At 43.3% G+C, this 20,638-nt stretch overlaps 1 protein-coding gene across 10 annotated transcripts in view; it reads left to right on the top strand.

The window, feature by feature from the left end:
• Positions 1-12,659: 12,659 nt before the first annotated feature.
• The window catches only part of ZMYM2 (zinc finger MYM-type containing 2), an 87,820-nt gene continuing 79,841 nt past the window's right edge, over positions 12,660-20,638 (top strand). For 9 of the 10 annotated variants that reach the window (XM_041487199.1, XM_041487200.1, XM_041487198.1 and 6 more), the window contains exon 1: positions 12,660-12,782. The gene's annotated coding sequence lies outside the window, so the exon portion shown is untranslated. Of the gene's footprint in view, positions 12,783-13,791; positions 13,850-20,638 lie in introns of all 10 variants that reach the window. The other variant, XM_041487196.1, reaches the window with a different exon arrangement.

Below are 20,638 nucleotides of genomic sequence, written 5' to 3'. Positions count from 1 at the left end.
AAACAAAGACATTCTGCCGCGGGCGAAATAAACCATATAAGAACTGCTACCTCGAAGCAGCCAGGGTGGACAGGGTGGATTTGGTGCTAGCGAGGCCATTTCCCACGTTCACCTGTATCACCGACCAGGGGTGATACGCTGGCCTATTGATTGATGGCTGTCGGACTGTATTACGGTCGCGAAATAAATTTTATTTTTTATATTTTTATTTAAATTGGCTATTTTTCATTTTTCATTTATAACAATGAAGAATCCATGTCAGGGCTTGATAAGTAGTTCGAGTGCAGCCTGTGTCTTTTTGTTGTTGTTGTTGTTCTATCTGACTTCCACATTTAAGCAAGGAGCAAGGTGCTCTGGTTCTACCAAACGTAAGCTTCCCATGAGAGAAATGTTAAGTAAAGTTAGGATTCGTGCAAAGCTAAAATCACCTGAGCTTCTCACTATGATGGTGTCTGTCACTATAGATTGGCTTCATGACATCCAAAAGTTGGGTGTTAACAATTACTAAACCAACTACCCTAAACAGTCAGTGGTCACTTCAGTACTAGTCCACAACTTTGGCAAATACAGCTGTAATATAACTTCCCTACAACCTCTTAATATGTTATTCTTACATTTAAGGATTATAATGGCCCTCTTACCTACAAGACTGTGCTGAAAAATCATATCTCATTGTGACCCAGTTAGCATTGGCCAGAACAGAGCACCTGGACTCTAAAGATGGTAAAATTTCTTACCAGCTGATGAGTTTGCATGTAGAAATATTCAAATGTCTATTTGTTCCTTGCACTCTCTTACTAAATGATTGTATCACTTTATGAGAGTGACATGCTTACAGAATAGCAGCATTAACAAAGTGGCTTACAGTCAAAACCAAGGCAGACCTCCAACCGCATTTTATAAATGTCTTACTGAATCACATGTGCTGCTTCTGTATACAGTGGAAAGTGACTTCTCATCTCTTATATTTGGGTCCCGACAAAAGTTAAAGCAAGATATTCTGTAAATTATGCCATCATGAATTTTGCTGCTATTATCAGTAGCCCATCAGGTACAGAGCAAGAAAATTCTGAAACTCATTTCTTTCCCATTCCCAGATTGTATGAAACACATGATTACAATACTTTCTGCTCTCTGATTCCCTAGTCATCTCCTGATGAATAGCTCTTCATAATGGAGATTTTCCACTAATTATCTCCAGCCATTTTACACTGTGTGTGCTAAAGAGTGTCTTTGTAGAGCAGTTTCCAGCCTAGGATCTTTCCTCATAGGTGTGTTCAGTTTTACTTGTTCCACACTTTTACTTCTGTTTTACCAACATAATTAGAGAGTGAGCCTCATACTCAATTTTTTCAATCAGTAAAATGTATCTGTTGCCACTTTTCCATTACATTAAAGACCTCTACACTGTAGAGTGTTAAAATCTGTAGCATTTTACATTGTTATAAAGGGATTTCTCAGAAATTATATTTTAAGTTCAGATGAAACTTTCTCCTGTAGGTTATGTGGTTTTAAGCTTCCTCTTTTATGTGCTACATCAAAGTTGTACCTCCTCCTGAGACTGAGGGGAGACCTTCTCACAGCGCCAATCTCTTCTCTCTGATGAACAGCGATAGAAATGAAGGGAACAGCATGAAGCTGTGTCAGGGGAGGTTTGAGTTGGACATTAGGAAAAGGTTCTTCACCCAAAGAATGGTTGGGCAGTGGAACAGGCTCCCCAGGGAAGCAGTCACAGCACCAAGCCCGACACATTTCAAGAATTGTTTGAACAATGCTCCCAGGCACATGGTGCGATGCCTGGGGTTGTCCTGCACAGTTATTGCAGTAAGTATAGAAAATTTGGCAGGAAATAAACCCTCTTGTGTTCCGACTAGTCCTTAGACATCAGAGAGGCTTGGTGTGGCTGAGCTTAATTTCTGATTTATGACCAATTAGAGTGTGGTTTTAATATGTAAGCAAGAGGATAAAGAAGGTCTCTGGTTACCTTTAGTCAAACTAATGATTGATAAAACGAGTCTGCATTTTGACTGAAGGTACAAACAAAATTTACAGTTGAAACATAGGCAGCACAGAAGTGTGGTACTTCAGTGTGCTCCTCCACACAGCTGAGGCAGCAGTGGTGGCCATCTGACCTTCACCAGGTCTTTACTGCCATCATTGTCTCCTCAGAGGAACAGATCTAAACCAAGGCTTGTTGTGCACAGTGCAGGGACAGTGAGGCTGAGGGCTGGCACAGAGACCTGGGTGTTTCTGCACTTCACTGAGACAACATCGGGCTCTGGGGCCTCTGCTTCAGCCCAGGCAACATTCAGTTGTTAAGCCTTGCTCAAGCCCAGTGCAAGATGAGCAAATGGCCTAGCTTGTGGTCTTGCTGAATCAGCCTCATCAATTCTCCACTGCCTCACAGCGTCTCTCTATTTTGACATAACCAACCAGCCAGTCCATTTTCCACAATGGCCATTAGTTGGACTCAATGATTCTTGTGGGTCCCTTCCAACTCAAGATATTCTGTTATTCTATTTTATGATTCTATGATTACTTGTCTAGTAATTAATTGGTATCTAATTGAGTAGAAAAACAAGCCACTTACCTCAGTGGGTAAACTGTTCTCCCACAGAACAGTGACTTTGGGTTGGGTAGGTTGTTTTGAAAATATCATCAAGGTTAGGCATCTTGAAATCTCAAATCTTTAAAATGTGGAATAATGTTAACCAAAAGCCATGGGGCAGAGCTCATAAAAACCCACAAAAATGTCCTGTTTGTTCAAAAGAAACCTTGAAACCAGTGTATTTAACAACTATGATCCACAGCAACATATGTAACCTGTTGTTTCCTACCTCTCTCCCTCCTGATTTCTATTCACTGACCTATATTTGCAAAAGTGATAAGATGGATGCTGAGAGAATGTTTGGGAGGTATCACTGTACTGCTGTCTTCTGCTGTTCTCTAGTTGTCCACCACTGGCCACTGTGAGAGATGGGATCTTGGGCTAAACAAACCTTTGGTTTGATTGCTTTTATGTTTTTATGTTTCCGTAAGTTTGAAAATTCTCTGTTTGCACAAGTTAGCTTGTGATTGATAAATTCCTGATTACATATATACGGATATGCTCCAGTCTGAGGTCCAAACTCTGACATTATTCCTGAATAGCTTGCTACAATGCCAAGAACTGAGAGTAAGGAAGTGGTGCTAGAATACATAAATGTGAGAAGATATGCTCAAAGGGACTGAATGATTACTGAGGTAAGGAAAGAATGGGAGCTGGAACAACACCTCAAAGCAATAGGGGACTAGGATATAAGCCTCAAATGTGCCAGGATGTGCATCTTCAAACTGGAAGTTAAGATGTGAGAAAATGGAAGACTGAGACATAGGCTGCAGGGCAGGTAGTGGTGCAGAAGAAAAGGGAATGTATGGTCCTTTTGAACACAGCTCAGGGTTCAGGATTCCTGAGTTTAGCTGATAAAAAGACTACCTAACCTTTTAGCCAAATGATTGAGCTACATAGAATTCAGGGATTATATTTTTCTCCTGCTTCCATTTGCTATTGGCTTATGTCACCAGAATTTGTTCTATAAACTTGTGAGTTTTGAACTTTTTGGATGAGCCCCAGGCATATAAATTTGCTTTAACAAGACAGAATTTCTGATGGTTGTTTTTCTGGATTAGCTAACTCCTAAAAGTAATTTGGGAAGTTTTAAGAGTACAGACATTAAAAAATACCAAAAAATAGAGAGCAATCAAACTCTTGATTTCACAAGGTTACTTGTGAAAACTTAATTCAAACTCCTGGAAGATACAGTCTTTTATATGCGAGAGATCACATTCTGTATGAACCACAGGCCATTCCTTACTTATTTCAATACACAAGATATCTAGTGTTCACAGTAAGGAGAACATGTGAAGTAGCCTGCTGATTGTATGAATCTTTGTATTTACCTTTTCTAGTACAAAAGCTACACAGTACAGGGACTGAGGCACCTGGTTTCATGAAGAAAAGGTGTGTTCTTTGGACAGAAGAATATCTCCTGGATTATGTCACTGTCTTGTTTCAATGGATCCTGTGTGAGGCTGAATCTCATTTAATTCAGTTTTTGGGACAGGCAATGAGAAATAGGTATTTTTCACTTTCTGGGCACCCAGGCTCATGCTGTGAAGACTTCTCAACTGCAAACAAAGTTGATGTCAGATGTGATTGCCAAATAAAGTGTAGAAATAAATGCTATATCCCTGACAAATTTAGCCATCCAAAACAGGCAGTCAAATAACACATATTTTTGACACTAACTGTACACTCTCTCTGTATAACATGGGGATAAATGCATTAATGTTTGTGAAGCTGTCATGTGTGCTAATGATAAATGTCAAAGGAACTGTGGAATCATAAAATATCCTGAATTGGAAGGGATCCATGAGGATCTTAAAGTTCAACTCCTGACTGCACACAGGACAACTTAAAAGTTAAATTGTGTATCTTAGAGTTTTGTTCAAACTCTTCTTGAACACCTACAGGCCTGGAGCACTTCCCTGGAGAGCTTGACCAACCTCTCAGTGAAGAACTTTTTAATATCCAATCTGAATTTATATCACTGCAGCTTGAATGTAGAATGACAGGGTGGGGATTTTTGAATCTGAATCACCATAAGCTGACAAAGTGGGACAAGGAGCTGCCTGTTGAAGTGAACACAAGCTGTGGGACACAAAGATTGGAGACAGCAGCTCCAGAGAGCAGAGACTAGGGAAGGCAGTTCTTAAAAGCCATGTCACAAATTTGTTGTGATTTTCACAGCTGGCCTTTTAGAACTGAAGTTGAATGGGGATGTAGGGAATGTTGCACTTCCTAACCCGTAGGCATCAGACTTCACAAAGTTTCTATTGCTTCAATTACTTTTTTATGTATAACACACTTATTTATGATGAGCAAGAATGGTTTAAAACTAAATGAAAAAAAGTTTGTGAAAGAAATTATAGCTTTAGAGTAAGAGCAAGAGATTGAATGGAAGGTACCTTAAGAGCCATTAGAAGGCTAAAAGGAAATTATGGACCTTCGAAAGATCACAAAAATAAAAAGACCACAACAGATTCAGCTGTGAGGGTGATGGTGCACTAGTGAGGGGTCTGAAATTGAGGATAAAGCACTGTCAGTGTTTATGTGAAAAAGAGGCTGCATCATGATGACAGATGTTTAAAGAGCAAAAATTTTGGGTTTTGGGTCACAAGTCAAAGTCCAAGTCCACAGTCTTTTTAAAGGAAGAAGTGGTCGGGTCAGTCAGAAGTCTTATGAGAGTGTCATCACAAAATCTTCTCTTTGTGGGAAGTAGGGCTGGAGTCTTCCCACTCGCAAGGCTCTGTGCAGGACATATTCTGAGTCTCCTGGCAAGAAAGGGACTCTGCTGTTTAGGATATTCACCCATCCACCTTACAGTTTAACAAAGCCATTGTGGAAAGGTGCTCTAGTAAATGCCCTGACTGTGTTCTGCCCTAACTAATTTTTCCAAATCACCTTTTAGAATATAAAAGAGCAGTGCATTAATCCAACCTGACGGTCCTGTTGACTATGGAACAGTCCTCATCCAACAGGAAAGGACAAGTTGCCTAAAAAAGCAACTTTGTTCATTGCTCAGACACTAAATGAAACTGAGGAAAAATGGCTTTGCTTTGAAAATGAAAAAGTTCACAAAAAATTACTGTTTTTTCCAGGTTTTTTTCAATAAAGCACATGTCCAAATATTACCAAACTATTATCACAGTGATTTGCAGTAAGAGAATCTTATTATGATTTTGAATAATCCAATTTTAAAATTAAATTTATGACAAGAAATATATTAAATAATGTTTTAAAAACTGACCAAATTTAAGCATTATGAAATAAAATTCACTTGACAATTTTATATTTTTCATGCTTATTTTTTTCTCTCAGACAGCTCTAAACAATGCTAACAACCAGTTAAAAACTACATTGTGCTTCTTACTGAGATAAAACAGAAGCCAGGTCATCAGCCAAAAACTACTGATTCCTTTATATATAACTGAAGTATCACTTCAGTTTCTGCAGATCAGTAGTGCTGTTTCAAAAATGGAAAATACATGATTCCCCTGTGCTTTCCACTGCACCCCCTTATCAAGCACTATCACTCAGCTGATTGCACATGCAGAAAGATCAACATGTTGGTCCAACTGAAAATTGGCCAATTTTTAGCTGGAAGAATGCTCATGTCACCATAGCAAGGTGATATAAATTTATAGCTAGTCACTGAGAAGAGGGCAGGACTGCTACTTTTGGCAGCAGCTTTATCATGCAGCAACTTGTCTGTGGTGAAACCATGGAGCCTGATCTTATTCAAGTTCTTCAGTAAGAGAAATAGAAATACCAGGATAAAAAAAAGGAATATCATCAGCCAGATTTAATGGAAAGAAATAAAGCTGAAGGTACACAGAAGCTCTTTCATTCAGTGCTCTTACACACCCCACAGGAGGACATCTTCAACCTCTTACATAGAAATATCTTGTTTAGGAAACTAGAAAAGCAAATCCAGTACTTGATCAATAGTTGTGATCAAATAGTTTTTGAGATCCACAAGTGAAAATCTAGAAAGAAATAGGATTTAGAAAGAATAGGGAATTTTCTTTATATAGAGGAATACATACACAGATGCTGCTCCCAAGATAGGTTATGGTAAGCTGAGGAGCTAGGTTCATGCAACAACTCCCTCTTGCTGAAATGGAGTCATCTCTCCTCCTTCAGGCTGCACACTCTTCTGTGCTGTCTTTGTGGGGGCTTTGGTACCTGGTTGACACATAAGTCACTTCAACTCACTAAGGTGGCAAAAAGCTATTCACCTTTTTTTTTTTTTTTACTTAATTGATTTAGTAGGTTGGAGAACAAATGTTATTAATGGTGGCAGGGCCCCAAAAATAGCTGAATGTCATAGCTGACAGCTTTTCTCAGCAAAATGTCACTAAACCAACATGAAATCATGCTATTTTAGACTTGGACTTACAGTTTGAGGACAGGACAGTATAGAAAAACTGGTTGTAGAAAATGATCCTAAAAGTTGATGTTGTGTAAATTGTATGGAAAGACGACAAAAGCAGGTCTGTATTTGATTTCCCTTGATTTCAAAAGGCAAATTTTGGTAAACTATAACCTAGTTAATCAAGTCAAGTGAATGGAGGAGCTCAGAACTTTGAAATGAAAATCATTTACCCTTTCTTAAGGGTGCAGGTGCTAAGACAGTTCATAAAAAGGATCATTAAGTAGAGTGCTTTTGGGGAAACAGGGATGAGTAGCAGAAGAGTTTTGCCACGCATTGAGAATCCCAGAGGTAAGGTCATATTTTCCAGAGCAGAATGAAGGAAATGGCAGCAGGTAGTATCAAACAGAATACCAAAATTAATAGTGTCTTCTAGCACATTTCTTTGGGAGTTATTCTTGGTATGGATCTTATTGTTTGGCAAAGAAGAGAAAATAAGTTTATTGCAGTGGCTGGTTTCACAAAACTATGCAGCATCATCAACAGAGCTGCAGTGGGATGTCATATGGAAAAACAATGAATGACCTTGATGATTGAACTAATGGAAACAAAACAAACTGCTATAATACAAAATGCAAGGTCATGCACTTGGAGGCTAACAAAAAAAAAAAAAAAAAAAAAAAAAAAAAAAAAAAAAAAATAGTTTCGAAAAAAGAGAATTTGGTTAGCATTGGGGGGAAAAAAAAAAAAAAAAAAAAAAAAAAAAAAAAAAAAAAAAAAGTTTTGCTGTTAATGAAGAACTTTCCCAGTAACTGAGTGGTAGAAAAGAACACAGGTACCAGTAGGTGGTTATCTAATTTACTTATGCAAAAAGGCAACTACATGCTCAAGACTGTAATATTTCATGGAGATATAGAAATACTGATCTACTGTACATTGTAGCCTAAAGTGGATTATTATGATAATTTGAACTCACATTCAGACAGATGAGTTCAGACTGGGATGTGTAGTAATAAAGCCTAGTAGAATGACCAGTGGATTGAAGATCTGTTGAACAAGAAGAGACTAAAAAATCTGTACTTAGTCTAGCAAAAGGAAGGCTGAGAGGGAATATGATGGCTGTCTATAAATATATCAGGACTAAACACCAGGGAGAGAGAAGAGCTATTTAAGCCAAAGGATGAATATTGGCACAAAAACAAATGGATTCTTGAATAAGTTTAGTCTGAAAATTAGAAGGACATTTCTAACCACCAAAACAATGAAGATCTGGAACAGATTTGCAACAGAAGTAGGGGATAAACATATCAGACTACCATTAAGATGGGGGTTGAAAAGTTTCTGCAAGGGATTATATGACACAGTTTCCTCTAATAGCAAGGTAGTGGACTCAGTGACCTAAGCAGTCTCTTACAGTTTTAAGATCCTACCTTCTATTTTGTAATACCAGTTCTCCATTAAGACAAGAGATTAATCCACCTAAAATCCTCAAATGTTTAAAAATTAATAAAAATTACTTTGCAATTAAAGATTATGTTGATTATTGTAAACTCCCTTAAAATTATTTCAGGAGAACAATTGGTAGGTATTACAATCTTATTCTTTCAGTATGAGAATGTCTTCTGCGGGGAATTTGCCCAGATTAGAACGTAAATTCTTATTTACTGTTCCAAAATGTAAACATGGGATGTGGCATAAAGGTCACTTGAAGGTATATTATAATACGCAATGAATTATAATCGTATAGGGTAGGACATATTGTCTCCTTATTTAACCATTACAAAGATCACTTTTGGTTGAATAAGCTGCAAATTAAACAGCTGAATGCAATCTGCTTATATCTACATAGTGATCTATTTACAAATATTACAAAATGCATATGTAGTTCAACAACCATAATGAAAACCACAGGTAACATTCTGTACAGAGCATTTTTTTTGTAATTTTAAAAAATTCTATGGGTTCCGTTATGTAGAGTACAAGTGCACAGATATGGTATCATGGAATCATAGAATGATTTGGGTTGGGAGGGGACCTTTTGAAGACCATCTGGTTCCAACCCTTGTAGCATGGGCAGGGACACCTTCCACTAGACCAGGTTGCTCAAAGCTCCATTGAACCTGAACATGGCCGGAGATGGGGCATCCACGACTTCTCTGGGCAACCTGTTCCAGAGCCTCAGAACCCTCATAGTGAAGAGTTTTTTTCCTAAGTATCTTTTCATTAAGAGCTTTGGTCTACAAAGAATAGCTGCTATGCCTGATGAAATTCAAAAATCAGAACACCGATAGAGGAAGTACAGCCTAAATGATGAAGCTGTTACTGATCACAGGTGTTTTAAGATTCTGCTTTCTTTTGTTTCGATTTTGTGTTTTTTTTTCATTTCTTTTCCATCCACTACTATTTCTTGAAGTTGTACTGAGCAAACACTAGTAGACCAGAATTCCATTATGCCATGACTATGAGAACACACGTTCCATCAACCTATACAGGTTGTTCACATCTTTCTTCTTTGTGATGGCCAAGAGGGACTGAGGATAGGTGAGGAAAGAATTGAGATTAAGAACTAAAAAGAAAGAGAAATACTGGGAGAAATGGTAGGGGAAAAAATAAAAGTTGTTCTAAGCTTGGAACAAATGCCACTATTCTTTATCATAGATAAATAAGCAGTAGGAAGTGGCTTTAAACTATTTTCGTCCTGTTCTTACAATACAATATGCATCACTTGAAGACTGGCTTGGTAAGTGCTTTTAAGATTTCTACTCGAACATAAACCTTCCAAAATATATCAGATTACTCCTCAGTCCAAATACAGTTGACTGGTTTTTGAGAAAATAGTCCTCCATGACAGAGAGAAGGATGTCACTCTTTAAGCTGATAAACTGTTGGTTCAGCTTTGTTGAATTTATCTACTCCCAGTCAATACATTTGTCATTTTCTAGTAAGGTTACTGACATCCAGCCTGTTCACGAAAGAAGTGGTGTGAAGCCCATAAATACATATGCTTCAGTTCTCTGGTGGTCATGAAGAGATTTTGCTGCTTAGCGTTTGAGCTAGTGCTAACTCTTTCAAACCATAAGAAGAATTACTCTATATGAATTATTCTTAAAAGGAATCTGAATTATACATGGTGCTATAGAGTAAGAGGAATTTACTGGTTGCCTGACCTTTTTGTCCTTTTTCCTGGTGTCAGTTGAAAAAACAAAGGAAAAATCACGGTGTATTTAATTATTTTTGGTTATGTTTCAACATATGACTTTATAACTAAGGTTACATGTCTATAGGGGGACAACAGTTCTCTGGAGTTACAAACTTTAATGCATAAAATAATTTAATATAGTTCCAAAAGTGCAAGAAAAACCATTAAATTTTGTTTGAGCTGTATAATCTAAAACATTAATGAAAATGTTCTATTGCTATGTAATAGTCCTAGATAACACTGTTAGGTAATGTCTCTTGCTATAGCAGTGGTAAGAGGCAAAGTATTCTCCAGTTACTTTTGGTACTCCAGAATACTAAGAGTGGTAGGTTTCTCTTAATGTGTTCTTAATCAGAAAAACACTTGTTTTCTACCATCCATTGCTGGTGCTTAAGTCCTCTTGAATTTCTTTCTGAACTCCATGAGAACTTAAATGCTTATGGATAAACACTGTGGTAAAACAAAAGACATCTTCCTGAGACGTATGACTAGGAATGTTGGCAAATATGTAATATGGAGGACAACTTAAAACGGCTTTGAATTTTACCAACCTAGAAGATATTCCAGGCCAATGATGAAGATGGTCGGGAGCCAGCTGACTTGATGGAGTGAATGGGATTCAATGTCAAAATTTCAACATTTTTCTGGTTACATAATTACTTTGGTAGTTTGACACTGCAGATCAAATATATGTCAATTTATAAGCAACTTTGAGCCCTTCAAAATGGGTGATGATGCCTGCAGACATGGCACTCTTCTCCTTGGCAGTGGCTGTATTAGAGCTGTTTTGCCATCAGCTCACATTTTTTTTTGCAGGCATGAGTAAGCTGCTGCCAGGCCTGAGGGAACTCTGTCCCTCCACACCAAGGCCTTCCAAGCTTCATCTGATGAGCAGTATATTTTGAACAAAAAGCCCCAAAACCCAAAAAAAAACCAAACCCACATTAATTCCACTCAACAATATAGAGTAACAGCGCTGGATAAGCTTTTGGCTTGAGTTGTTGACCAGAGCCTGTGTCTCTGGGTGGTACCATTGGAAAGAAACTAGATGTATTGTTGTGACAATGGATGATAGAAAATTTCTCGTCTCTTCTACACATGAAAATTATTAGCCAAACATATCAAAGATTTGTTGAGAGATAGGAGGCATCCCTTCAAGGACTCCTGCGCCGCCCGTGAGGAAGGCTGATCCCGCCGGAGGCTCCAGCTCCCGACTGGAAATGGCGCCAGCCGCTGAAACCCAGCGCCTTGCGCACACAAGAGCCTCTCTCCCCGGGGGACGCTGCTCCGCGTGGTTGACACGGATTGATCCCGGCTAGAGGAGGCACGGCGGGTATTGCGCTCTCTCTCTCCCTCTTCTGGGCACAGGAGGATGGGTGAATGGAGCAGAGCGGGATCACCGCGCCAGACGGGCGGCTGTGCTCTCCCGGTCCTCGAAGGAGCGGGCGCTGGTGCCATGGCCAGCGCGGGGAAGGAGCCGCGCAAGGCAAGCGCGCATCCTCCATTTTGGCGAAGGGCGGGCGGAGAGTTGGCTCCCGGCGCCTGGCCGGAGCACTCGTCCCCACCCCGCGGCACTGCCTGGGGTACCCGGCTCTTTTTCCCGCGGGGAAGCCGGACGGAGGCTGTTCAAATGGACTCCCCGCTGCGCCTCACGTTGGTTCAAATTGGTACCAAGCTCCCCGCAGCGGCTTCCGACAAAATGGAGGACGCCACCACCACTGCCACCACCACCACCACCACTACCATCTCCTCCAGGAGCCATATCGGCGGCTGATATGGCGCCCTCCCCCGCGGCGGGCGGGGGCAGCAAGGCGGCCTCGGCTGAGGAGGCGCTGGCTCGGCGGGGCAGGCTGCGGGGACGCGGGTCAGGCGCCCTCCCTAGGAGATGTGAACTCTCCCTTTTCCCTCTGGGAATGCTTCCATTACCTATGCTCTGTCCACCATGGGAATGGCCCCAGGTTCAAAACCCTAATGAGGGAAGGGAAGGAGTGGAGTGGGACCCTTCGGATAAGCACTGCCAGCCCTTATGGCTCGGCGGCGGGGGACGGAGCGGGAGAGGCGAGCCCGCGCCCCACGGTCGGAGCGGTGGCGCCCGCAGGGACCGAGCGCACGGCCGGGACGGCCAGCGCACGCTGCCCGCGGCCGGCGGGGCGCAGCCGGCTCGGCGGCACCAAGAACTTCTGCGAGTTGCCGCTGTCAAAGAGCGGCGCGGGGAGCGACAGCGCAACCCTTGGGCACGGGTAACGAGCCGGTCGGTGGGCAGCGATCCGGGTTCCTCAAACCTGATGGATCAAAGTGGGAAGAACCCCAAGCATGGCCAGGAGGAAGATTGGCAGTTTATAGGGTCAACCGGCTGCGGGCGGCTCTGATGGATGGGCGGCGCACCCATTCGGCTAGCCCAGCGCCAGAGCCCGCCCTCTGGGAAAGCCAATGCCGGGGCAGGGAGGCGGATCTCCCCGAGCTCCCTTGGCCCGGTTCCTCCTCCCCTTCGCCAGCAGCTGCGCTTCGCCCGGGACTGGACCGAGTTAGAGTTGAGGCGCCGGAGGAGTAGCGCAGAGTGCGTGCGTCCCCCGCGGGGGGGTTCGTGCCCGCAGGCGGTGGGGAGCCGGGTAAGGCGGGGGCGCGGGGCGCTGCGCCTCACTGGGGCGGGCTGGCGGGGGGCTGGCGGCGCTCAGCTGCCCCCAGGGCGGGGATGGGAGGGAGAGCAGCCGCCGTGCCTCCCAGCTACCCGGCCGAAGTACCCCGCGGTGTCGCTGCCGCGCCGCCACCTCTGGCGGCGGGGTGCGGGCGGCACCGGGGGCAGTCCCGCGCATAACCATCGCACGGAGGGGGACGGTGGGGAAAAATGGAGGGGCGCCTGGGGGCAGCCCCGAAGGGAGGGGGGGGGCAGGGGGATTTGGGGGAAGGGCCGGGTCTGCTCTAGCGCCTCCTATTTTAACTCTCTCTCTCCCTTCCCCGCCGGGCCCTCGGCTGTTGTTCTGCCCCGGTGCCTCCCCCACCCACCGCCCTCGCAGCCCCCCCGCGGGTACCTCCCTCCTCTCCCCTCCCCTGCCCGGCGCTGCGCGGCTCCCCTCCCGTATTGTTCGGCTGGGTCCCTCTAATGGCGGACAGGAGGCGGTAGTGCTGCTGGCCGACTGCAGGGGGGCAAACCCGAGACCAGGGGCAACTGCCGCGCGAGCGGGCGGGGGGCGCGGGCGCTCGGCCGGGGCCGGGGCCGTGCTGCTGAGGGCGCCGCGGCCCTCCGGGCGCCCGTTCAGGGCTGATAGGGCAAGTTCGCAGGTAACACTCGCTGTTCCCCGCCGTGGGTGCCACCGCTGCCCCTGTCCCCCACACTCGCAGTAGAAGCCCCCGGTGTGGCGGCGCCCTCGGAGGGCTCCTTGTCTCTCCTTCCTTTAGCGAGGACAATCTGCGTGGGTGTGCCGTGAGGTGTACCCCACCGCCCCCGGTGAGGGCAGTGGATTTATGTTTGTTTATTTATTAATTTAGATGAAAGATTGGGATTAAAGGGAAGTGGTGAGTGATGCAGGCAGTACCTGCCCTGGCCAGGCGATGGAAACGCTCCTTGGGGGCGCTGCCTGATCCTCGCTGCCCCGTGTTAACCCCGTGTCTTTCCCTTAGGCTCCAGCCCAGTTTGGTGCAGCCTTGGCAGCGACCAACAAGGAGAGGGAGCTCCATTGTGAGTGCTATTTGTGTATCTGTTTCTGCCTTCGCTAGACCTGCTTCCAGCGGGCTTCAGCTGTTCCCCCCGCCCCGTATTCTCCGGGGGTAGAGGTGGAATGAGGTCCCTCCAGGGCTGGGTGGGGAAATTCCTGGATTCAGTAGCTGCTGCCCTGGGGCGAAGCCCCAGTAATGGCTGTGAGGCGGCTCCTCCTCGCAGAGTGGGCGCTGCTGCTGCTGCAGACATCGCTCCTGCAATACCAACTCTGGCAGGCAGACGACGGGCTGCTGCCGCTGCTCACGTTACCCGGCTCGGGAGGGAGGAGGAGGAGGGCATATTTCGGGTGCCCTCTAGAGTTCTGGAGCGTGTATGAAAATCCCTGACAAGACACCTTCAGCCATCTTGAATTTTCTCCCCCCCCATTGCTCGAATCACGTGTCCCGCGTATCATCTCGAAGCTAAGAAGAGGCATGGGAGGTTTAAAATCGCCCAGCAGTTTGCGATGGAGAAGCGCGCTCCATCGTCTCTTTGTGCATTCAGGCTGGTTCTCTACACCCACAGATTTGTTTGCTGCGTGGTTTTGTTGGGTTCCTTGGCTGGGCTTCTGAGCCATCCACTTTGTCCCTTCCCCAGGAAGCTGGAGGACACTGGTGAAACCCACAGGTTCCCAATAGCGAGCATTTTTGGTGTTTTGTCTGCGTGGGATTTTGAGAGCAGATTTTGATCTCTGTCGGGTGTTAGGTTGGCTAAGGAGAGGCTTGTTGCCAATCCCTGTGGGTACGGCTGGGACGTAACTTGACTCTAGTTTCTGCCCGTGTTAACATTGGGGCTGTTTTTTAGCTGCGTGGGGGATTCCAGAATCGCCAGGTAGCGCAGCGAGGCTGCGAGCGCACGGCGGAGGCTCGGCGGCTGCCGCGGCGGGCCCGGGCCCCGGCGCGGTGCGCGGGCTGCGCCGCCAGAGGCGCCGGCGGGCAGCGCGGCGGCTCCGCTGGGAACGTGCAGCCCGAGAACAAAACAAAAAGGCAGCGCCTCTCTTGCGCTCTGGGTCCCTCGATTGGGTACAGCACGGATTCAGGTGGTCTTCCCCACCACTCGTGTATTGAAATTTTTTTCCCCCCCTCTGTTTCTGTCCCTTGCTGTTTTACGTGGTAGATTTTCCAGATTCGCAGAGCTTGCAACTTTCTTTGTCACTTTTTGGTGGCTAACATGTACAAAGAATGAGTGGTTCGCTGCAAAACCTCACTGCTTAGGATGAGGACATCAGATCTGTATTTATTCTGGGCATCTAAAATTATGAACCACATTAAATGCTCGTAAGAGTTTAGATGGCATGTTATCTTTAGTATAAAGTCATCTGTTCCAACCCTTGATTTGCTACAGCATTTTAATAGTAATTTTTTAACTCTTACCATATCTTGGATGCAAGGCTACCATCTAATTTTACTTCTGTTTCATTCATTATGCATTCCAGTCTAACAGCTGTTCTGTTTTTTCTGATGATCCTTCATGTCAAAAAAAGTTACTTCTAGGAGCAATCAAGGCAAATGGTGCTTTGGAAGGAGGGAGACTGAGGCTGGTTCGACAAAAATTATAGCAGCTTTGTGTGGCTGCTTATGAAAAGATGAGAATACTGCCAAGAATAGCCGTATAGCTAAGATTCAGTAAATCTTTGTAAGACTTAGTAAACGTCTTGCACAAAAGCATCCTGGTAGGTGGCACATTGTCCTCCTCTAGCTGTGAGGATGCTGGTACAGCCTTCTTATGGCATGTGATAGGACTATGCTGTTCTGGGAGGAAATGTATTTGGTGCTCAATGCTGCAAGGTCATCTCTAGGAACCAAACTCATCAGCCATGTTATTTGGTGGTTAAACTAAGTAACTTGTTTTAATAGAAGTCTCTCTTAATTAGAGCAATAAATTCACTTTATTATCTACTAAATTGGCTTTATATTGTTGTTATTAATCCTCTTTGACTTCAAATATATGATTGCATTCTACTGTTGCTTACCCTGTAATAACATGCTAAGAGGGATTTGCATCAGCAAGAATGTCAAAGTGGAAGTGAAAAAATGAAAGCAAGTTTCTCTTTTGTAGAGCTTGCTCAAGTATGTACAGAGGGACGTAGTACAAAGCTGGTACAATGTCTGTCAGATTTTTGCTGGAGTTGTTTGGTTTGGGTTTTGGTTTTTTTGGTCCTGCAGTATCATGAATCATCTTGTGGTGTTTGAGAAGTTTTCATTTTGATTTTGAGGACCAAGTACAGAATTACTGAAGTTTTGTCACATTGTTTGAGTTTGCACTCAATTGATACACCCTGCAACAAAAGCAGTATGGGGAGTTCTGTTAAGAACTTGTATCAAGAATTGTTGCTAATGGAAAATTCACTGTTCATGGAGAACTATTTATTTTTCCATCGCAATTAACAATGAGCTCAACCAATTTGTGGAAAGGGATTGGAATTTGGAGTTCACAAGAGTTCAAAAGACTACTCAGGTGTCCAGTGTGAGAAGTTTGAGGTAATACTTGCCTCATGAGGGCCTTAAAAGCCTCCTATGTTGCAGTGGAGTTTTTTGTCCACTGAAATTGTGTTCAGCTCCAGAGCTGAAAGTGTTTTCTTTTCAACTTCTACTTAACTTTGTTCCAGTGATTTAATCTTGGTAGTTGAATGCTCTTGTGGCTAACTGGGTTGCTTGCTTACACATTAAAGTTCAGATGAAGCTTAGCTTGTATTCCATATTTATAGCTTGCCCTATGTGCTGCTGGCAGATATGGCTGGCAGTACATGCCAACTTGATGTATGAATATTTACTCAATTTAGATGCTACTATTTACATTCTTCATTTTGTACTGAGATTTGCAAGTTTGTCAGATAGCATTTTGTACTTCCAAGAGAAATTTTTGATAGAAGGCAGAAGTTTGAGACTCCTCGAATGCAGTTGCATGTTATGGCCTCTTCAGTTAAGACTTTCACTGTATTGATTTTTATATCATAGTTTTCCAGCTGCACGGTGAATTATCTCAGCCCCTCCTGTTTGTTGCCCATGCTGCGTGTATTGGTGTAAATGCACTTTATTGGGACTATTCATCCTGCCACCTATTTTGGGGAGAGAAGTGCTGATTCATGTGTGACTGTTCTCAGGTGCTTCTGTGGTTTCTAATGCACAGACAAGCTTTGTGTCTTTGCTGTCATGTGAATCTCCATCCCTTACCCCCTGCTCAGATGGTTAAGCAGCATTCATTGCTGCTGAGGTTGGCTCGATTGAATACAGTCCTGTGTGTGCCCAGGTGGCCAAGAAGGCCGATGGCACCCTGGCCTGGATCAGCCCTGGTGTGGCAGCAGGAGCAGGGCAGTGACCGTCCCCCTGTACTCAGCACTGCTGAGGCCACAGCTCCAATCCTGTGCTCAGCTCTGGGCCCCTCACTGCAGGAAAGACACTGAGGGGCTGGAGCGTGTCCAGGGAAGGGCAATGGAGCTGGGGAAGGGTCTGGAGCACAAGTGCTGTGAGGAGCAGCTGAGGGAGCTGGGGGTGTTCAGCCTGGAGAAAAGGAGGCTCAGGGGAACCTCATCACTCTCTGCAGCTGCCTGACAGGAGGGTGCAGCCAGGTGGAGTCAGGCTCTTCTCCCTGGTTACAAGTGACAGGATAAGATGGCCTCAAGTTGCACCAGGGTAGGTTTAGCTTGGATGTTTGGGAAATTTTTTTCACTGGTAGGGTTGTCAAGCATAGAAGTATGCTGCCCAATAAAGTGGTGGAGTTGGTATCCCTGCAAGTAATTAGAAGTGTGAAACGTAGGGACATCATTTAGTGGTGAACATGGTGATGCCAGTTTAATGGTTGGACTTGATCTTTAGTGTGTTTTCCAACCGGAATGATTCCAACCTGATGATTATTTCCATGCCACTTGTTTATACTTAAATGATTTTGACAGTTGAAAACTTTTCTTTTCCATGAACTCCCAGAAGTTATGCATTTTATATGTATTCTGTGGAACTCAATGCCACTAGCGTTCAATAAGACACACACACACACAAAGTATCTCTTGGGCTGGACATGTCAGTGATGAAAGTTGTTTTCTTGCTCCGGTTTACTATCAGAAGAAAATTATTTCAACCAATGGTTACAATACAGATTTTATTAGTTCAGCATAAATAAAATCTACAGAGATTGTTAATTTTTGTGTTCTAGTGACAAGATTGCCACCAATGTATGTTTTCAAATTGCTCTTGATTCAGAGGGCATTTGTACTTCATAAGTTTGTTGTCATGCTTAAATGCTTAATTTTTGTCCATGTTTCCTAAATTTTTTTGGGTTAGCTTTACATTAACTTCTTTCTCTACCCCTTTCTCATCATCAGCTATGAAGAGAATAATCTTGTAGGGATATCAGGGACTCGTCACAGAGGTGGGGTGCAGAAGCAAGTGTTCAGTGATCTTAGCAGAGTAGCTGCAGTCCTGGTTTGAAACACTCAGGTGTTGTCAGTGCTCTAGCCAGCCATACTGAGTGTTAGTAGCACAAGAGGGTTTTGGTTGGGTTTGTTTGGGTTTTTTAAGTTTGTCTGAGATGAGACTACTTAATGGTGTTTGCTGTTGTGCAAAGCTATGTGTTACAGGTCTCTAAAAAATATAACGTGTAATATGTTACTTCTTCATTTAAAATGTTTATGATCTTTGTTGTACAGCTTCTTTAACCCTTACAAGACTATGAGAATCCTTCAGTTAGCATCACTGTAGCTTCCAAAGGCTGTAATACCAACATTTGTGTACCTAGTGCTTACAGAAGTCTGTTCAGGCATGGTCCCTGCTCATCAGTTTTACCCCCAACACATGCTAAGCAGGATGTCATCTCAGTTCCACCTTTCCCCCATGGAATAGTTTTTACAGTAGCCATGTATGCTTGGGCATGTGCTGCCACGTGGGCACTGATGGGGACAACAGCTGCTTAGGTATTTGAACCAGAACTACTGATGTAACTTCTGCTGGGCCAGATCACTAGGAGAGATGAGTGGCATTATGGAGGAGTTTGTGTTGTGTTTGTGTTGGTTTCTGCTTTTAGTTTCCTCTCACCTTTTGCTGTGAAAGATGGTATTGAAAAAGCTAGAAAATCATGCAAATAGAATTGTATGGGTTATACCAAATTTTACTAATTGAGCACTGTTTATAATTCACAGTCAGTCCAAGAAACATGGACATATTTGTTTTCCTCCTGCAGGCTTTTGTTGGAAATGTACTGGCATCTTACCTTTATTTGGGCTCTTCTGTGCAATGCAACCATACTGAACATTAAAAAAAGTTAATTCATTTGAGTTAACTTATAGTGCAGCTGTGCTTTTTTTCCTTTTGCTTTTTGTTTTCCTCTCTCCTTGAAAGTAACCTTGGTTACTTATTTCTTTTTGAAAACCTTATTTCTTTTTGGAGTTCCTTTTCCTTAGATCTGTGTAAGATCTTTCTAGCTTGATATTTGCTCCTAGTACTACATCAGATTTCTGTAAAAGTCATTTTGTTCATCTCATTCATAAACTCAGCTGTCATGCCTGTATGGATGACCTTCAAGTCTCTCTCTCTTCATGACTTGCTGCCCTCTAAACTAGCTAAATCTCTGTGTGTGCTTTTGACTTCTCTTTGTGGATGTCTGCCCTTTTGCTGAGGCTGCTATTGCAAAGGAAAACTCTCTGTGCTGTTACTTGTAGACAGCAGCGCCATGAGATCTTTGGTTCTAGCCCTGGTTTTAGACATGGCACACACTCTTCTAACAAAGACTGTAGATTTCTCCCACATATTAAGTGGTGTCTTAACTGTTAATCAATTAGGTGTTTGTTATTTAGCTGTGTTAAAAAAATCAGGTGAGTACAAGATTGCGCCTTTGATCTCTGTATCGTGTGATAACAATTTTTCTTAACAGATGTGATAAGAATGATCCTGCTCTGTTGATATGGACTCGGAATTCTATTCCAGAGTGCTTTCCTGGACATCTCTTTTGCCTCTCTAGTCTTTTTGCATTTTATGGCAGTAAAACCAACAGGTTTTACTTACCTTTAATCTAATGTTGGGATTTAACTGTGAAGAGTACTATCTGTTTTTTGTTGTTAATGAGATTGTAAGTGCTGTTTAGGAAGTGACATCATGGGCAGTTAAACAATTTCATTCATTCTCCTGTGATGCTTGTCATGCTTGGAGAAGTTCTGCGTGTGCACCCTTACAAGCAAGCCAAGTTGCAGCCTGTTAATGCAAAAGAACCTGATTTTAGGAAATAAAGCCTACTGAAAACAAAACCCAACCACCACCTTTCCTGTCACCCTGGGACTCAAACACACCATCCTTAGAACAAGAACTAATTGTAACCATTGTTTATGGTGGTGCTGTTTCCTTGTATTCTCATTTTTGTCTCTCTCCATCTGTTGCCCCTTATGTTTAGATTGTTTGCTCTTTGAACAGTTTTACTCTGTTTGCACAGTGGCTAGCATGATGTGGTCTACAGCTTTGGCTCCTGGGAGTCTGTGATAACAGTTGTGATCTATGGGTGTGGTATTGGTGTCTTTTTTCTCTTTTTTTTTTTGTGTGTTTGTGTGTATGGAAAAGGGAAGAAGACCTAGTGTTCTGTTATACCTGAGATAATGTCATCGTTTTGTTTGAGCAACAATTGATTGTTAATAAGAATTCTTAAACATTTATAGATTGGTATATTAAGCTGGCAGAATTTACCAGACATCTTTTGAGTTTATAACTAGTGTTTGCACATGTGCATATATGGGATTTTGTTTATTGTAATAATTATTAGTAGTAGCAGTAGTTTTTCTTGTAAGGGTGGTTA

Source organism: Pyrgilauda ruficollis, unplaced genomic scaffold (assembly GCF_017590135.1).
Source record: "Pyrgilauda ruficollis isolate IOZ18807 unplaced genomic scaffold, ASM1759013v1 scaffold8, whole genome shotgun sequence".
Lineage (NCBI taxonomy): Eukaryota > Metazoa > Chordata > Aves > Passeriformes > Passeridae > Pyrgilauda > Pyrgilauda ruficollis.
Note: the sequence above shows the minus strand (reverse complement) of the source record. Positions and strands in the feature narration are given on the sequence as shown.